Below are 18,124 nucleotides of genomic sequence, written 5' to 3'. Positions count from 1 at the left end.
ACTCATTTGTTCCCGAAATGCGTGGTGGGGGTGGGAGAGAATGAGGAATATCCCTACATAGCGGAATATTTCTTGCATACATGAGGCATTTAAAGACAGCAGTTCATAACTTATTTAATAATGAATACTGATACATTTTCTTGTCTGCGTATGGAATCTAAATCATTATAATGATAAGGAATTGCTTTTCTTTAAATTGAGCTAAACTCAGAATTTTGCCTGTGTAAGGATTTCATTGCTGTTCACAGTTTATAGATAACTCAAGTATTAGATTCTGATGTACGATCAAATCAAGTAAATGCGCAACAGTTCTGCACAGATTAATAATACAAAATTAGTTCACAGCTTCTAAGTTTCGTTAGAACTTGCATATTCTATATGTAATTTATTGACAATAACAGAAGTTCAGTACATTTAACATTAACTCCTTCAAAACTCTCCCAAAAGGATTGCCAACACAAAATTTCTCAAATAATAACCATACAACTAGTAGCCGCTTACAAGCAGCGTCCCACAGTTTATTGGCTACCCATTAATAACTGCAGGCCTAGAAATTTTTCACAGAAGTTTTATTAGGCAACAATGCCCGCTATTATGTTAACGTTCTTGATGCTTACTCTCACCTTAAAAACTCATTGAATTTATATTAGGTTGTAAGTGAAAGAAACTTAAATTTTGTATTGCATGATTTTATTTCACCAGCGGTGAGAAAAAAATAAAGGAAAATGAATATTTGACTTTTTTTGTATTGCTTGGTTTCCCTAGTCAGTTTAAGCGTTTGCACATTTTCATCAATTTTCAACTATGGGTGAAAAAAGCTCACAGTATTAAATATACTTACATGAACAAACCTAACTATCGAATGATTTATAAATAAATACATAAAGAAGTATACATATTGCAAAAAAATTATATAGATATATAGAGATAGGCAAATGAATAATACAAAGTAAAAAAAAATTAATAATGAAAAATGCAAAATAAAATAAAACAAAAAATACGTTTAAAACTCATCCCATATTCAATTCGGCCTAAAGCATATGCAAAAACTGAAAAACAGACGTACAGTGCCAAGCTGCAAAAAATATGGTACCAAAATACGCCAAAACCAAAAAGGTAAAAGAAATTTACATCTTTCGTTGTATCGCTATCAGAGGGTTATTGTAACTAAAGAAGTAAATAAATAAAACAGCCTGTTTCTGAACCGAAAAAGACCCAAATTAAAGTTTAAAACTCAAAATTTAAAAATAATCTTAGAAAAACAATTAAAGCAATCTATGTCTTTATCAGCCCAACCCCTACAGACCGAAGTAAGTAGTGCCAAAAATGCAAAATTACAATATATGCACATATATAGACAGATACATATTTAATATATATATATATATATAATATATATATATATATATTAGCATATAAAATAACAGAGGGTGAATAAAGGTTGCAAAACATTATAGAATTTCTCATCCGACAAGTTAATGTTAAGAATATTTCCTTTCGACGTAAATAAGCCCTCTCCATTAATTTTTTCGCTTTCTGGAAGCGTAGTGACCTCCAATAAACGTGGATGACCTGGCATTATCTGGAATGTAAGCCGTATATCGGATGCTGATCACGTGTTTAGCCCGCATCGCGTAGTGGTAGGTTGTAAGAAAATATTAAATTTTATGACGATTCAAAACCATTTTGCTTTAATGTTCTCGTATATCTATTCAAATTATAACGTTTTGTCTGACTTTGAAGTGCTTATAAATAAATAAATGGAAGTGAATATTTTATTTGTATTCTAAATGGATAATAAGCAGCAAAATTCAATTAGGAAATTTTAACGTTGAGCTTTTTTATTCAACAATGCCGTGTATTTTTTTTTATACAGCAAATGTTTAGTTTGAGTAGAGATCTATCTTGTAGGTGTGTATCAGTGTATCCTCCACACTGCCAGTTATAGGATTTTAATAGTTTGCTGAAAGAAATTTAGCGGTCTTTTTCTGATGTATGCTTTCTTGATAGCGTTTCAAAGATTTGAATATTTTCCATTGTTTTTTTCCTTTCGTTTCAAAGAATTTTTACCCTTTGAAAAGAACGCAGTATCCTGCCAAAAAAAAAAAAAAAAAAAAAAAAAGGTGGTGTTGACCCACACGGGGATCCATTCAATCATTTCCATATTAGATTAGAACACTGCTTAGTATAAAGAAAACGCGAACTACTTAGACATGATATATGTCTTTATGATATTTTGATATTTTTCGGATATAAAAAGGTAATGAATAAATGTTTATTAACTAAAGGGATGTTTTTTACACGTTTCGTTACTCAAAACAACGAGGATTTCAATTTTCATCAGATGCCAAGAGAGAATTTGAAAAATAAGATATAAATTTCATTTCGGTTTTTAAGATACATTCGGTATTGTTTCGTTTAGGAAAACTTCGAGTTTTAAAAAGATTTATGATGATAAATAAATATACTGAATGGAGGGGGAAAAAAAACCTCGACATTCATTTTTCCTTAACAACGGAGGAAAACGTGTTATTTTGCATTCCTCTCTTTATTTTAACATTTCAGAAAAAATGAATCTATTTAGTTTTTTAAAAACTGTTCCCTAAAATCTAAATAATGAATACCAATTATAATAGTTTAACACACAAATATTATCGAAAATTTCCCTTTATTTTACATAACCACAAAATAATCCAATTACTTTGCAGGGATTAGAATATCCTCCAGTATAAGGAAAGATAATCTCTATTTATTAAATAACGAAGAATCTGAATGTGCGTACGTATTTAAGTATGCACACATAAAGATTGTATGTGTATGTATGCATACACACATATACAGTGCTCCTTGCACTGCGGAAAAATGACGACATATAGAACTACGAGATCTTGAACACACAAATATTACTCCACCCGAAGAGAGGCACCTAGAACCCTGGATTTTAAATTTCGAATTTGTTTTTCATTTATTTCGCATTTTGCGCGAATTTAATAAACTTTTCATTAAAACCCCCACTGATATATAAATACTTCGAGCGGGCATTCTGCAATGCGTAAGATAGTTATGTTTCAAAGTTTATCAGAAATTTCAGTGATATAAAAGAAATGTGTTGCCACTCAATAAAACGTAATACATTTATTTGTCTTCCGAATTTAATCGCACTGCAGAAAAACGGAAGCACTTAAAACCACCAAATTTTGGCCACACGTAGTCTTCCACCCGAATATATTCACCTCGAACCCACAATATTGAATTTAAAATATGCTTTTAGTTGTTTCATATTTTGCGGGAATTTAATAAACTTTTGCTTAAAAACTCAGCGATATAAATACTTTATGATGCCACTCGGCAAAGTATTTATTTTTCGAATTTAGTTAGAAAACTCAGCGATATATAAGAAATGTGTTGCCACTCAGCAAAGCACAATATTTAACACAAATTGTCTTTCGAATTTGATCAATAAACTTAGTGATTTAAAACAAATGTGTTGCACTACCTGGATTAAATATTTTTATTTTAGCTCAAAAATGTTATTTAAAAGAAAAAAATCCAAACTGTTTCGGTTTTTATTAACCACCAACGAGAACTGTGAAATTATATTAACTGGATTATTTAAAATCGTTACATATTTTTTTTCTTTTTAATAATAACTATTTTAGGTGGCTGCCGGGCAAGCGTCTGGTTTTATAAATAAAAAAGTAAGCATTTTCTAATTTGCTTTCTAGCATTTACTAATATTTAATTGAAGCACTGTCATTTTCAATGAGGAATTCGATGAATCTGGGAAAGGTAAAGTATGTCTGACATGAAAAGGAACGCGTGAAATGTGACTGAGTTGAATTTATTTGCTTTATCGGATTTAGGAGCGGATTTAAAGTATTTACCTAAGCCTTTAGAATTCAGTACTTACAGAAATGGGTAGGGTTGAGGTATTTGCTTTAAGGAGTTAAGATTATTTATTCTCTTCAAAGAAAATGAAGGATCTCAAGCAACAAGTGTTCTGTTTTTCTATTCAGAAAAGTAATTCTCTTAAGCATAAATATAAAAAGGTGTGTGTGTATTTAATTATGGCAAAGCACACGAGGGCTATCTGCCTAAAGGGAGGAATGCCTTTCGTGGAGGACTTTCTAAGGGAAACTGGCTCGTATACACGTTACACATGGGGAAAACCACGAAAACGCCCATGCAGCCAGCCCGTTCGCGGGATTCGAACCTCAGACCGAACTACCAGTGTTCAGCGTCTTTACCGCTCGGCCGCTGGTGGGCTAAATATAAAAAAAAAATATATAAAAAGGAATTCGTAAACGCAGTCACAGTTTGAATTATTTGTGGCTTCTGCATACTTCACGAGATTTTACTTAACATATGTGTGTGCATCGGCATAATACTAGAATAATATGTTTACTATATTATAATCGTCAGTACTATTTAAAGATATCATTTTAAGAAAAATTATTATTTTGAAAAATAGGGTAGTTGAAAAATTTAAAAAAAAAAGGAAAACAAGAATTGAAATAATTTCATACTCTACTTCAGCATTTCAAAAGCAAATAGAAGTGCGTGTTTTAGTTAAATTTTTAGTAGTTAAATTCTCAGTTTTTTTCTCTTTTTCTTTTTTTTTTTTTTCTTTGTTATTCGATGATGAAAGCGCAAATTTCTTTTAATAATTTTATTTAATGTGGATATTCTTGAAACTGAACTAGGTTAAACTAAGTAACTTTAATATTTAATTGATGAATATTTTTTATCTTAATTTGAATTAAAGTAATCTAGAAGTTAAATAATTTGTTTCTAAAAAAATCTTTACTATTAAATAATGAATATTATGTTTGCATGGGTGTTTATATGTTTCACTGTAGAAAAATAACGGCAGCTTGAGCCACTAAATTTTAAATACACGTAGTCTTTCACCCGAACATTTGCATCTCGAAGCCAGAAATTTGAATTTCGAATTTGTTTTTGGTTTATTTCATATTTTGTACGAATTTAATGAACTTTCGATTAATAAACTCAGGGATTTGAAAGCAAGCAATGGCAAAACTGTTAAAAATAAAACATTTTTATCTCTTAAATGCTCTAGCGGACCAGACTGTTGCCATTCGGCAAGATGAAAGATACTTATATTTTAATTTTAATTAACATACTCAACTATTTTAAGCAACGGCTTGCCACTGCCGGAAATAAAATACTTTTATCTTCTACGTAGCTGCGTGTTTCCAAATTTAATCTATCTGTTATTGATTAATAAACCTAACTATTTAAAAACAATAAACGCAGCTACTAAATCTGACTGACTTAAATAGAAATGCATTTAAATCAAGAAATCTCTAATTACAAATATTAACTATTTTTATTAAATTATACTAAGGGCACTCATTAAAATTTTTATATATTTTTTCAATTTTATGATAAATATTTTAGGCGGCTGGCTGTGCAAGCGAGTAGTATTTCAATGAGATAAAAATGTGCAGTTTTGCTAACATTTTTATGTTTCGAGCTTAATTCTTCTTAAATAAGAATTCTTCTTAAATAAGAATTAGCGTCATACCTGAATCCATTTTTAATGAAATAAGTGTTAATTAATTAGTACTTAAATGAATCTTAGTGTAAGAATCATGGTTGACATATTTAAGCACACATTTAAAGCCCTTTCAAAATTCATTACTTATAATTAAAAAAAATTGATCAAATCATAGTAGAATACTAAATATATCTCCGTAAAATTTCAATTAAATCGTGATAAGCAATTATAAATTAATTTTATTCATTTGTTCTGTAATTGTCGAGATTTATCGAACATCTCAAATGTAACCTGTTTGACATGTTTGTTACATTTAGTTTGTAAATTTAATGTCCTGACAAAATACAAAGTATCGCCAGTTCATACGGCAGAAATATTTATTGCTTACCTCTTGCGTAAGCGATCTAATGAAATAATGGAATGTGGCGTCTTGACACATAATGAAATTCATTATTAAATGCGTGCATAAGACTTCTTGTGGTGTTAATATATGATGGAAGAGTAACTCGGTTAGTTTTATTATTTTCCTACTATTTGACGATGCTATTTTGTATAGTTCACTTTATTGATATGCCTAAACCTAAAACTTCCAAGAGATTAATTTTCAAACTAATTGGTTTCTCGTGATTGTTTGGATTAAAATTATATCATTTGTTAAACTAAAATATGTACGTCAAGATCAGATAGCAATTTTTTAAATGCTTTAATTTTTATAATTTAAAAAATTTTATTTTTTTACATTTTTTATTTTTTATTTTTACTTTCTTGTACGAAGTAAAGGAAGTATGAATCATGAAGTAAAGGAATCATGAAAAATTTCGGCTTTGAAGTTTCAACGGAAATATAAATTTTGACTGTGCCTGAATCGAATTTAATTTTTTTTGTTTTTTTTTTTTTTTTTTTTTTTTTTTGTATGACACCTGTACGTACGGGTGGAATAAAGGACTCTTTATTTCAAAACGAATTGTAAAACGGATTCAAAATGGATTTTTTTCGTAACGTCTGTACGTATGTATATACGCATGTATCCTCGCATAACTCAAAAACGATTAGCCATAGAACGTTGGAATTTCGTATACGGATTTGCTGTAACATCTAGTAGCGCATCTCACATTTTAACTGCAGTATATGTTTGTATACAAACCCAGTTCATTTGCCGGCTTAAAATTCTCTACCTGGCTTTTATTTTCGCAGTCGTTGGTCATGGATATGAACTTCCAAATGCAAAAGTGTTTTAAATGGCGAAAATATTCATTTCGTGTTTGGGCAATTTCAAGTTAAAAAAAAATATTTTGGACAAATAACAAGATCTAACTTCTTTAATGCGGTCTTTCTGTTCGCATACTTATATTTAGGAAAATTTTATACTCGTTATGAAAAAATAAAACTACAGAAAATTTGAATCCCGTACGAGAAAAATTGAACGGGAGGTTTAATTTCAAAATTTGCAATTTTTTATGTCATTTTCAACTTGTTTAAAGGGATCGGTTAACTAAGTTAGAATAATTCGAGGAAATATGTTTAAATAAAATGCAGCAGAAAATGCGTGTAATTTAATAGGCGTACAAAGAAGTCATATGATATCCGAATCAGAATTTTTATTTTTGAAATTTAAATGTGGAGTTGTTCATGTATAAACTAGATTCTGAAGTTTTCAGATTGTAATATTTTTTTATTTTCTTTTAACCAAATAATTTTATACGTTGTGATTAATCTTTATCTATACCTATATTTTGAAGAAACCAATTTATGCAGAATAGATTTGATTTCATTGTTGAAGTACTTCGATTTCAAATTTTAATATAGTTCATTTAAAAGATAATATCAAATTTATTTATAGATAAAAATTATATATAAATATATACGAAAGAATGATTATAAAATATTGCACAGAAATCCATTTTGTGAAAAATGCTTTTTGTGGTTTCGCAAAACTGAAAATGAAAGGAATTGACGGAAGGGCACTGCCAGGAATGGAGCCTGCGGTTCAGTTTGACTAAACACGAAAAAATTTACGCTGCCGAGACACAGGAAGGATTGACAGATTAAGAGCCGTTTCTTGGTTCTATGGGTGGTGGTGCATGGTTGTTCTTAGCTGCTGAAACGATCTGTCTGGTTAATTCCGATAACGAACCAGACTGTAGCCTGTTTAATATTAGAAGCTCCGATTCCTCGAGTCGGGTGTGCAGAGGGATAAACAGCGATCAGCCTCCCGAGACAGAACAATAGCTGGTCAGTGATGCCCTTAGACATTCGAGGCTGCACACGGACTACATTGAAAGACCCAGCGTGTCTTTTCCCTGTCCGAAGGACTGGGTAACCCCTTTAACTTCATTCATACTGGGGATAAGGACTTGTAATCGTAACCCTTGAACGAGGAATTTCCAGTAATGTGTCGATAGTGACGAGTAAGTACGAGTGATTACGTCCCTCACCTTTATACACACCGCCCGTCACTACTACCGATTGAATGATCTAGTGAGGTTTTCGGACTGGCTGTCGAAAGTGGCTTTCGGATAGCGTCTGTGCGTCGGAAAACTTGACCAACCTTGATTATTTAGAAGTAAAAGTCCTAAGAATGTTTCCGGAAGGACCATAGTCGATGCTCAGATTCTTCTGGTAAAAAAACATAAGTGAAACTCGTGGAGGGAGATTTGCCTTCCTTCGCTATGCTGCGCGCCACTGAGCAACAAACTAAACCCAAGAGAATTCGAATTTGATAAAATTTTGAAATCCCAAGTGGTTTCGTACCTACGGTCGAAATGCTTATAGTACTTTATTCTGGTCGCATAATGGTGACAAGAAGGAAGTGTCGGATTTTCGAATCCTATGCTTGGCTCAAACAGCACCGCCATACAGGGTGGATCGCCTCCCATACGTGATATGCCGTTAAACCGTTGAAGGAAGAACTATCGGTCGATTTCTATGGGTCTTTCCATGAATCAAATTGAACTATGGACTTCCTCGAAAAGGGAGGTACTTTTCTTCGCATATTTCGAATGCAAGTGGAACTCTCGGAGATCCATACTAATAAAAATGACAACTCTGAGCAGTGGATTTCTTGGTTTACGGTTCGATGAAGAACGCAGACTTGGTGTGAATTGCAGGACACATTTAAAATGAGTTTTCGAATGCGCATTGCAGTCTCTTAAAATAACCGGGATCTCGCTTCGAAATTGGTCTTGAGAGTCGAATGAGATTTGCCGAAGGAGTTTGCTGCTACTTGATCGTATCGGTTGTCAAACTCCGGCGACCTAAGGACTTGCATTTCTTAGACCAAGAAGCGTATCTCTTAAGAGGTCAATCGAGAGCAGGAGAGACGATGCTAAAGGAGGCAGTTATGAGAGCATCTAACTCGTAATAGTAATAAAAAATGAAATATATGCAAAATATATAAAGTAATGAATAAGATGGCATTGAAAAGGAAAGGTATTGGAAGGATACCTGAACTTTGAAATAAAAATATGCATTCTCGAGCTTGTGATACGGCTAGGGAAATGAGGAATACAAAAAGAAATCGTGTACAACACAGGCACGAAATAAGCTCATACATAGTTGGCCTCAGATCAGACCAGACGACCTGAATTTAAGCATATAAATATCTGGTAAGAAAGAAGCCAACAGGGACGAAAATCAGAAGAATCCTGAAGATTACATTAAAAGAAAATCTTTTCTTTCATTTTATTTACACACGCACACATAAAAAAGGAATATTTTATTCCGCTATAAAAGATCCATTTCTTTTTAATGTATCGTGAACAAGTCATGAATAACGTACATTTATCATTTAGTACTGCGTACACTCGGCAATTAAAGAAATTTTTATAAATTCTTGCTCATAAAAGCCTCATTACGTAATATAATTCAAGGTTAAACAAGACATTCATGTGAAGAGTTAGTAACTGAGCACTAATAGCAATAGTCAGCCAAGTCTCTCATTTGAAATCATGTACATCATTCAACATGAATGCTAATTTCATTATCCGATAACCGAAGCTTTGTAACTTTTTATGATCAACTGCACTGCTATTAAGCGCCATTATATTCGATACCTAAAATCTGTAAGTTGTTTTGATTTGTCTGTTGTCCCGTTTTATTCCTCAATAAAAGGAAAATACTAACCATACTTCCTTTAAATAGTAGTTCCAGTTAGATAAGGCATTAAAAAATACCGCTACTCAAATGATATTTAAAGCTAAACATGTGGAAGGAGCAACTGAAAAGTAATGGGCCATTTTATTCTTTTTCCTCCGAAATTTTACGTTTATGTTCTTTTAGCATTACATTCTGTAGATATAACGGGACAAATCTTTACTTAAGCTATCTGAAAGAAAAATGATGTTTTGGAACTTCAGGAGAATGTTCTCTGAGTAATAAAAGTTATTTGTTACTTGAGGTCTGTAAACTGAAAAATAAAACTAAATAAATTCGTTCTAAATTGTACGTGCCTTTTTAACAAATCTTTTATTAAAATAGCATTTTCATTTGAAAATACAGCAACAGAATAGAATAGTTTAAAGTTTTGGGGATTAGTAAATTGGGCATGATGATAATTTAAAAAAAACTTGATCAGAAATTTATTTTTCATTAATATGCAATATTTCATACTTGTTAACATAGATCAATCTTCTTTTGGATTTTTCAGATAATCATTTGCCTTCTGTTGTTTGGGGTTCGTCTATCATTCATATCTAAGGCTTTATCATTTGCAGGTAGGAGAATTGCCTTCTGTAATCTAATCTATTGAATGCATCCATTAAAAATAACTTGTCAATTATATGAAAATCGCATGCTGAATAATTTTTGAACATCTGCTTTAACCGATAAGGAAATTTGCTCTACGAAAAGTCAAAAGTTGGTGAAAGAATAGTGCCATTATACAAATAAAACCAATAGGTTACTTTTTCATAATGCATTTTTTTCAAAACTAGTTTTCATTAACAAATTTGCAGTAATATTATCTAAACAACTTGCTTTATGTTTCTAATTCTTTTCGTAAAACATTTCGAAGTCCAACAGCGGCCAAGCGGTAAAGTCGTTGAACACGGGTAGTATGGCCTGGGTTCGATTCCAGGCAAATGGACAACTACATGGTGGTCGTTTTCGGGATTTTCCCACGTGTAACGTGGATACAAGCTTGTTTCCCTTATAACGTCTCTCCACGAAAGCATCCCTCCCTTTAGGCAGCTAGACCTCCTGTGTCCATAATCAAACAAACCGAACCCAACCACAAAACACTTTGGGATCTCTCAACTATTTTACAAAGTAATAATACTTAAGGATAAGTGTTAAAAGAATAAATCTCAATCATGTTAAAGTCGAGCAGCTTCTTCAGATGTCCTATGCTGTTAAAAATCCCAGGGATAATGATTACCATTCCTTTTCCACTAATTTCAGGAGCCCATCATTCGTGGTGGTTTTGCGCTCAGAAAGAGCTATTTTCAAGAGGCACAACATTTCATAGAAAAAAGGTTGCCAGACTTCGCAGAAATGCATTGAAAAAATATGTACACAATACCTGTATCAGTCTTTCTTTTATCAACAAAAAGCAGTGGTACTTTTCGAAGTATGACTTGTTGCTTTGTCTTTATAAGGTATTTCTCCCACTTTCCTAGCGTGCCTTCGTGGTGTAGTGGTTCTGCACGCTGGGCCGGTATTTCAGAGGTCCGTGGTTCGATTCCCGGCGAAGGCGGTTGCTCATTTTTTATCTTTCCGGCTTTTCCAATTAACCTAATGTCTCTACATCTTGATAAAAGTTTCGCTCTTTGAAAGTCACTAAAATAAAGAAATTGAATATCTTTTGTAAATATTGAACGTAAAACTTTCTCCTGATAGTGCATTCAGTTGATTTTAACATATTTTCCCACTCTTATTCTTTTTAAATTTCTCATTCTAAGAAAATCCTAAATTCCTATTGTAAGACAATCATAAAACACCTGCAATTTTCTTTTCCTTGACAGGAACAGATTTGTACATTTTTTAGAATTCGATAATAAACGTCTTTTTTTCTTGTTGCAATCATTTAGATAAATCCATGCTTCATCAAAGATCACAGTGTTTTTCATTTATCTCCTGTTGTATAATTTTCATACAGGATTCTACAAATTGATCTGCGTTCAGCCATATACCTCAACAAAAACTGGTGAACAATATATTTTTTAGCTTTTTTAGGTTTTAAATCTTGGTTTATTATTTTATTTGTTGTTGATACAGGTGTATTTCAACGCTTTACACTTGATTCCTGCATCGGCAGATTTTCTGTTGTTACGGTGATTTAATTTCAGAAACATTACTATCCTTTTATGGATATTCGTTTGGAATTTTCTTTTTATGTAGAAGTAATGATTGGTGGTTTTTCCATTTACGATTACTAATTTTGCTTAGTTTGAACTTCAAAATATTTCTACCATGCATTTCGCAATGATTTAAGTTATAGAATAGGAATAGTTATCTTCGGAACACGCAAAACATATCCTTCAATCCACACCACATTTAAATGCGATATTTTGAAAAAAGAATAAATCAGCATACGATATTTCTCATTTTAAATAATAAGCTACTGCCAGTTTTTTTTTAAATATTTAATTTTTTAAATTCTTTATCAAAATCTTTCTAAAATGTGTAAACACCTTCTGTGTAACAGCTAAGTTGCTTACAGGAGATTTAACTCATTATGCGTCTAAAATAAACGTTTTGTCCTAACCATTATTTTTACATGAAAAAATGAAACTACTTTTTTACGAAATCAATTAAAGATATAAGACTATTTAATTAAAGATATAAGGATATAATCGAACTATTTTGCAGTTACAATAATGAACAGTAAATGGTCCTGTTATTTCATTCGTTTTATGCTAAAAGTATTTAAAAATTAAATTGTGTAAAAACATGATATGTTGTTTGCATATCGATGATGCTAAACATGATATGCTCTTTTCATACCGATGATGTTTTTTGAAGAGTCAATGGCCATTAATTTCCGTGTTTACAGACATGAAAATTTCAGGCATTCAAAACAGATCAATCTAATCTATTGAATACGCTTCATTAAACAGAATCAGCTGCTATGGGCATAAACTGATCAGTGAAAATATTTTGTTAAGTTTATACAGTGCAAATTTTGATGAGGTCAAGAGCAGCCATTTAGTGGCGAAGTAGATAACACGCTCCATTAAGTGTACGATACGAAAACTGTTAGCAATTTACACTCCATTCCACAGATTGGTTTTTATTAGTTAAAATAAACGAATATTTACATCTAATTAGTAAGTAGTTGCCTTCTGTAATGAATTTCTTATTAAAAATGAGACATTAACAATAATGGACCCACATAACAGAATTACAACTACGTACTGCTGAGGATAGAATGGCTCACATTACTACTGTGCCTTCATAATAATTGTTCTATATCTTTTTTTTTTTTTTTTTTTTTTTTTTTTTTCATAAAGGAAAAGAATTTTAAAAGTAATCTCGATTTTATTTTAATGCATTTTAAATTAAATACCATTTGAAAATATAACATTAGTATAGGGAATAACTGAATATTGGACATTTAGAAGCTGTACAATTTCATATCTTCGAATAAAAGTGTTATCATTTCTTTTTTTCCGAGAATTTAAGCTGTATCAGTATTTTCGATGTATTTAAATTTCCTAATAGTCTTACGAGAGCATTCAGTTCGCTGTATTACTCGTACAATCAAGACGAACCTGTCATCTAGCTTGATTTAAGGAAAGGTAACAATCGTACAACTTGGGACAGCTTTTTGTTAAAATAGTTTCCTGAAAAACTCTGAAAAAAAAATGTCTTTAGAACAGGAAACAATAAGGGATATTTCAAATACTCAGACATAACAAAAAACAAACGAAGGAAAGAAATATTTCAACAGTTTTCTTTAAGCAAATGTTTTCATTTCATTTCAGTGGGATACTCTGCAATCTCAAATTTAGATTCCGTGGCACAAATACGTATAATGTTACCGATAGATGAACCATTATCGTCTCATTTAAGAATGTGCAAACAAAATAGTGAAAACAACTTCTAATGCGTTAAAATAACGCTCTTTTCTTATTTATTTTGATTGATGCGAAAAGTATCAAGTTATATCAGTGTATTTTCTTCTCTAAAGAAATGAACAAACTAGTGTTACTGTGATGTGGTTTTTATTGCGGGAATATTTATTTAGTTTCATTAAAAATATTTAAGAAAACATATTAAAAAATAAAACACTCAGATATTTTTTATTAATATTTTAACCTGCTTTTTAGCAGGTTAAAATATTGATATTTTACAAATATCTATAGTATTAAAATCTGTGCATGTCTACTAATTCAGAAGTCAAACAACAAAAATCAGCGTTATATTCACAAAATTTTCACAGGACTAGTTTCGATGGTTTTACCGAACCATCATCTTCAGCTGCAAAACCGCAAATGAACAAGATAGGAAATAATGATTAGATAAGATAAGGAAGCATGGACAAGAATAAGCGAGTGGCGCCATCTGTTGGCGAAACCAGAACTAAAACATAATTTCTCTAAAAGCCGAAGGCAAATTTGGATTGGAATTAGGATCGTTAACTAGAACAGAAAGATTTTTATGAATGTGAAATGCCTCTAGAAAATCCAGTTCTCCAATGGAAGATGTTTTTTGAATAATTTTGGCAGCAGAAAAATTGAAAGTGTGATTTTCGGACCAACATCTTCCATTGGAGAACTGGATTTTCTAGAGGCATTTCACATTCATAAAAATCTTTCTGTTCTAGTTAACGATCCTAATTCCAATCCAAATTTGCCTTCGGCTTTTAGAGAAATTATGTTTTAGTTCTGGTTTCGCCAACAGATGGCGCCACTTTCTTATTCTTGTCCAGGCTTCCTTATCTTATCTAATCATTATTTCCTATCTTGTTCATTTGCGGTTTTGCAGCTGAAGATGATGGTTCGGTAAAACCATCGAAACTAGTCCTGTGAAAATTTTGTGAATATAACGCTGATTTTTGTTGTTTGACTTCTGAATTAGTATTTATTCGGCGTGTTATTGTGTCTTAATCTGTGCATGTCTGTTTGTTTGTGACATCATCGTTATGTAAGGTAATATTCTGACGTTGAAGTAAACACGCGTTTGCATGTGACGGCACTGTATGACAAACATTTTTCGTTAATACTAATTCAGAAGTCAAACAACAAAAATCAGCGTTATATTTACAAAATTTTCACAGGAATAGTTTCGATGGTTTTACCGAACCACCATCTTCAGCTGCAAAACCGCAAATGAATGAAATTTGGTTCAATTGCGGTTTTGCAGCTGAAGATGGTGGTTCGGTAAAACCATCGAAACTAGTCCTGTGAAAATTTTGTAAATATAACGCTGATTTTTGTTGTTTGACTTCTGAATTAGTATTTATTCGGCGTGTTATTGTGTCTTAATTTTTCGTTAATGTCAACAATTTTAAATAAATAGCTGCTGTTCGCTTTTTTTTTTTTTTTTTTGTTTCAGATTAGGGTAACGGAGAAAAAGTTGTTATATTACATTAAATTTAAATGATAATGTCATATGTATACGTATGAACCTGAAATGTCAAATGTTTTTGGTTTCTGGCTTGGCAACACAAATAAAATCATTTACGAATATGCTGTTACTTAGAAAGAATGAACTGATTTCAGTCATATTGAAATGTTTTTATACACTTTCTTTTCAAGTGTATATCTAACTTACAAATTTTATTTTGGCCGCAGCTAGTATAATTTATTATAGCAAGCATCCTGCTTGTATTATTTATTATAGCAAGCGTAAGAGGCTTCATATTTTTGGAAACAGTTTTTTTTACACAAAACGTTTAAAAGAAAACAAATTGTAATATTTACATTACCTGTAGAGATCATAACTACTTAAAATCTTATAACTTTATCGTCCTCGCACAGAACAATGCTTATACGTAACCTCTAACGCTATAATTTATTTGTTGTGCCTGTAATGAATCTAATAAGGATAAATGAAACACTAAAAATGTGTAGGACAATAAATGTTTTGAATGATTCTTGTTTTCAGCATTCAATGCGTGTTTTCAGTTTTGAACTTTAAAAAAAAGCAACAAAAAAGCAAAATTTGTTTAGATTGGTTATAAATAATGCTAACTATAAAGTATGAAATAATTAGAACGTTACTAGAATAACTGATCAGTGTTAATACATAGCAAATACATATTAGGAAAATAAAAATTTTCTTTCTAATTTCAAAGCATGGAATAAAAATTTTTCTCATGTGGAATATACTTGACAGCAGTAAACTTCGAATAAACGCCAATAGATTATATATTTTTTTGACTCGCTATGATGATATCTGTAATTATTTTTTATTATCGTTACGTTGACTAGTATCACTATTAAAATATTTATACATAGATGCAACTAATGATTATTCTTGCTCGCGTAACACTATAAATACTAGTTACACCATACACTATTACCTTAACTTTATAAATTACATGCATAAAAACCTTAAAATGTTTAGCCTTAATATATGGAATATACAGAAAAGAAAGACGCTAATGAGTAGCTTGAACTGATTAATGGTATGACTCTTGCAATGCAAAATGAAGAAGAGAGCTACGGTTCTTCCCGCAAAACTTTCCATTGTGATAATCCTACCGATAAATCATTTCAGTGTTTTTAATTTCATATTTTCACGTGAAAACAGCGATTCCTTTTAGAAAATCGGAGAATTTTATACAAGTTCGGCATCGTCACAGCCTTGGCACTGCGTTCATCAAATATTTTTTATTTATTACGTGCTCCGCCCTTAGGCACTACCCAGAAAGGGAGGGATGCCTCGTGGAAGTCTTCTAAAGGGAAACTGCTTCGTATCCACGTTACGCATGCGAGAAAAAACGAAAACGCCCATGCAGCCAGCCCGTTCGCCGGGACTCGAACCCCGGAACGAACTACCAATGTTCAGCGGTTTTTACCGCTCGGCCGCTGGTGAGCCGTTCATTAAGTATTGTAGAGCTATTTATGTCGCGTTATAAACAGGTTACCACATTTGGCGCTGTAGCGCACGTTTAGAGACTGCTACCGTTAATAGAAGAGCAGCAAAAATAAGTTTGTTTATTGCGAAACAATATATGAATTATTACTACAATCCGTCAGAATAAAGCAAAATTTGTACAGGAAATGTACAAAGGAGACAAAAGTGAGTTCAGATAATAGCAGTGTTATCAGATAATGTTGCAAGATTTAGGAATAGTTTTATCTGTAAATGTACACAATGTAATTGTACGTAGTTAAAAATATTAAGTCTCCGTTAAAAGTAACGTTTGGAAAAGTACCAGTGTTGACGTTGTAATGTTACATTCTAAGAACACATTCTTAAAAAACACCACATTATCACGTAGTATAGAAGGTTCTAAATGCACGTAACAACATCGTAGAACGAACGACATGCTCTCTGAACCTGCTATGAACGTCTTGGTGCTATTTGGGTACGATGAGCGTCCCGAAAAGTTCAGATCAGATAGTTGCCTCAGCTCATAAATCCTTTATTGCGAGAAAAACACAAATAGTCAGCTATTATCCCTGTATCTAACGTGCTGTATCTGCTTGTTTCGCGCTAATTCAGCTTGTAGTGCTCTTCAGCAAGGTAGATGATTCAGATCTTAGCCCAGCACCTAAAATTGCATGAGGTTAGTTGAATTTAAAATATAGTATCATAATTTCGATTTTTTTTAAACTTTAAAACTCTTCTCGGTAGCGCTGCGTTCGAAGGGAAGTGCGTAATGACAAGAAGTGCGTCATCCAAAACTTTTTAACTCCAACGAATAAGCCAATAATATACAACATTCATGGGACAGGTTATCGATCTTAGTTATCTGTTTTACATAACTTTAAATTATCCTTACATGCTAGATTAATTGATAGAGGACACGCAAGAAAATAATTTCTTTTAAATTCTGACTAATAAAAGATTTGAATCTCCAAGTATTGAAGAGGACGAACATGCGTATTGAAATATGGTCACGAAAGACGGCGTTGCTAATTAATCTGTTTCTGTCAGGTGACTGATAGTATAAACCTGTCAGTCATCTTAACTTATTCTGTAGTGAATGATGAGTAAAAGTATTTTAAAACAACAATTATTCAGTTTTCTTTCTTGAGATAGAAAAACTAGTTAAAGTAAGTGTCAGTCAACACAAAAGCAAGTGTTACGTTTCTTTTACAGCACCCTAATCGAATTCTAGAGAACGTGATAAAGCACTTTCTCACGATTTGTGGCAAATAACAAAGCTTTCTTACCCTCATGCAGCCGTATATAGATACCTATTAATAAAAACACCTGATTATTGTTTGCAGCTTACGCGCATAAAAAGAGCTGCTTCTCGTTTTTATCCAGTCGTGCGCAGCAAGACAATCGCCGAAATAGAAGGCTGCGGATTTTTTGCTCCTAAGAAAACTCCTTAATGATATACGTTAACCCTGACGAACATAGTTTGTAAATCATGCCCGAACATTACAGTAGGTCACGGAGATGTTCTGTTTATATAATAAAAGAAGAGGTTATCAGTGAAAGAATTTTTGGCACATACCTAATTTTTTTGGCACACGACTTCTC

At 32.1% G+C, this 18,124-nt stretch overlaps 2 protein-coding genes and 1 pseudogene across 3 annotated transcripts in view; 2 read left to right on the top strand and 1 right to left on the bottom strand.

Moving 5' to 3' along the window:
• Positions 1-18,124, bottom strand: part of LOC118188089 (uncharacterized) — a 282,828-nt gene that overhangs the window by 33,235 nt on the left and 231,469 nt on the right. The gene's annotated exons all lie outside the window — the stretch shown is intronic.
• LOC118188086 (uncharacterized) overlaps positions 1-18,124 on the top strand; it is a 250,801-nt gene that overhangs the window by 32,816 nt on the left and 199,861 nt on the right. The window contains exon 2 of one of the 2 annotated variants that reach the window (XM_035358436.2): positions 10,167-10,233. The exons of the other annotated variant lie outside the window; for it this stretch is intronic. The gene's annotated coding sequence lies outside the window, so the exon portion shown is untranslated. The remainder of the gene's footprint in view (positions 1-10,166; positions 10,234-18,124) is intronic. 2 annotated transcript variants of the gene reach the window in all.
• Positions 8,563-8,713, top strand: LOC146995182 (5.8S ribosomal RNA; annotated as a pseudogene).

The sequence above is a fragment of the Stegodyphus dumicola genome, chromosome 10 (assembly GCF_044657685.1).
Source record: "Stegodyphus dumicola isolate Sdum_Otavi_A_Nest chromosome 10, ASM4465768v1".
NCBI lineage: Eukaryota > Metazoa > Arthropoda > Arachnida > Araneae > Eresidae > Stegodyphus > Stegodyphus dumicola.
The sequence above is the reverse complement of the archived record's forward strand: the minus strand, read 5'-3'. Positions and strand labels throughout refer to the sequence as shown.